General features: G+C 43.2%; 1 non-coding gene across 1 annotated transcript; it reads left to right on the top strand.

The window, feature by feature from the left end:
* The first annotated feature begins 1,263 nt into the window (after positions 1 to 1,263).
* LOC120366529 (U4 spliceosomal RNA) lies at positions 1,264 to 1,404 on the top strand. Its single transcript, XR_005581169.1, has one exon. It is a non-coding gene; the product is annotated as a U4 spliceosomal RNA (small nuclear RNA).
* The last annotated feature ends 809 nt before the right edge of the window (positions 1,405 to 2,213 follow it).

Genomic DNA, 2,213 nt, shown 5'->3' with positions numbered 1-2,213 from the left:
GGGAGATCATGGGGTCAGGAGATTGAGACCATCCTGGCTAACACGGTGAAACCCCGTTTCTGTTGAAAATACCAAAAGTTGGCCGGGCGCGGTGGCTCAAGCCTGTAATCCCAGCACTTTGGGAGGCCGAGGCGGGTGGATCACGAGGTCAAGAGATCGAGACCATCCTGGTCAACATGGTGAAACCCCGTCTCTACTAAAAATACAAAAAATTAGCTGGGCATGGTGGTGCGTGCCTGTAATCCCAGCTACTCAGGAGGCTGAGGCAGGAGAATTGCCTGAACCCAGGAGGCGGAGGTTACGGTGAGCCGAGATCGTGCCATTGCACTCCAGCCTGGGTAACAAGAGCAAAACTCCGTCTCAAAAAAAAAAAAAAAAAAAAAAAAAGAAAATACCAAAAGTTAGCTGGGCGTGGTTGTGCGTGCCTGTAGTTCCAGCTACTTGGAAGGCTGAGACAGGAGAATCACTTGAACCCAGGAGGCAGAGGTTGCCGTGAGCCAAGATTGAGCCACTACACTCCAGCCTGGGCAACAGAGCAAGACTCCGTCTCAAAAAAAAAAAAAAAAAAAAAAAGAAACCCCAGGAAATCACTAGTCTACCTCTTATATGTATAGATTGTTTATACTGGATATTTTATTTAAATGAAATCATACAATATGTGGCCTTTTGTGTCTGGCTTCTTTCAAACAGTGTAATGCTTTCAAGTTTTATCCATTTCGTAGCATGTATCAGTGTATGTATACGTAAAAGAATACATGTAGCATGTATTCTTTTTTCTGCCCGGATAATAACTCATTGTATGGCTCTACCATGTTTTGTTTATTCATTCATCAATTGATGGAAATTTGAGTTTTTTCCACCTTTTGGCCATTATAAATGATACTGCTATGATCAATGGTGTATAAGAATTTGGCGGGGCAGGGTGGCTCAAGCCTGTAATCCCACCACTTTGGAAGCCTAGGCGGGCAGATCACTTGAGATCAGGAGTTGGAGACCAGCTTAGCCAACATGGTGAAACCCTGTCTCTGCTAAAAATACAAAAACTATCTGGGCAAAGTGGCTGGTAAATTGCATGCTCTGAATGAAGAGACACCCCTCCCCACCACCACCAACCAAACAGGCTTTGTGTGAACAACGTGGTTGTTTATTCACCCGGGTGCAGGCAGGCTGAGTCTGAAAAGGGAGTCAGTGGAGGGTGGTGGGATAGGAATTGGTTTTATAGATTTGGCATAGGCAGTGGAAAGTTACAGAAGTTACAGTGTAAGCTTTGCGCAGTGGCAATATCGTAGCCAACGAGGTTTATCCGACGCACAATTATTGCTAATTGAAAACTTTTCCCAATAACCCACCATGACAACTTGAAATATAGTTGGCACTGGCAATTTTTGACAGTTTCTACAAAGACTGAATTTTTTAAAAAAAGTTAACAGTTTAGAGTGGTTTTTGGAAGCTGGGAGCGGGTGGTAGGGTCTGGAATAAGGAGGTTGACCAAGGTCGATTACAAAGTCCAGTTGCAATTGAGGCAGGAATAAGGAACAGTAGAGAATGCCTCAAAGTTAATTAGGCGCTGCAGGAGTTGATCATTTCTTCCCCTTTTCATGGTCTTCCGGTTACTTCAGATTTTCCAGGAACTCATCTGGAGTGTCTGCGCAGGTCACAGAGGTTTCCATGGTGTCCATGGTGCCGTCAGTCAGTCAGCCTAAAAGACCTTACAGATACTGGGGGTGGGGAGGTGAGGCTTAGGCAGGAGAATCATTTGAACCCAAGAGGCAGAGGTTGCAGTGAGCCGAGATTGTGCCATTGCACTCCAGCCTAGGCAACAGAACAAGACTGTCTCAAAACAAAACAAAACAAAACAAAAAATGTGAATACTTGTTTTTCATTCTTTTGGATATATACCTAGGCGCAGAATTTCTGGGTCATATGCTAATTCTATGTTTGACTTTTGAAGGAACCACCAAATAGTTTTCCACAGAGGCTGTACCGTCCTACCTTCCTTCTAGCAATGCACAAGAGTTCCAATTTTTCCATGTCCTCACCATTTCTGTATCTAGAATCATTAAAAGAACATCCTTATTAGATATATGGTTTGCATATATTTTCTCCTATTCTGTGATTTGGCTTTTCATTTTGTTGATGGTGTCCTTAGAAACAAGAGTTTTATATTTCAATGATGTTCAATATGCTGAATAAAATTTTTAGGAGGCCATTGA

This window comes from Saimiri boliviensis, chromosome 2 (assembly GCF_048565385.1).
Source record: "Saimiri boliviensis isolate mSaiBol1 chromosome 2, mSaiBol1.pri, whole genome shotgun sequence".
NCBI classification, from domain to species: Eukaryota; Metazoa; Chordata; class Mammalia; order Primates; family Cebidae; genus Saimiri; species Saimiri boliviensis.
The sequence above is the reverse complement of the archived record's forward strand: the minus strand, read 5'-3'. Positions and strand labels throughout refer to the sequence as shown.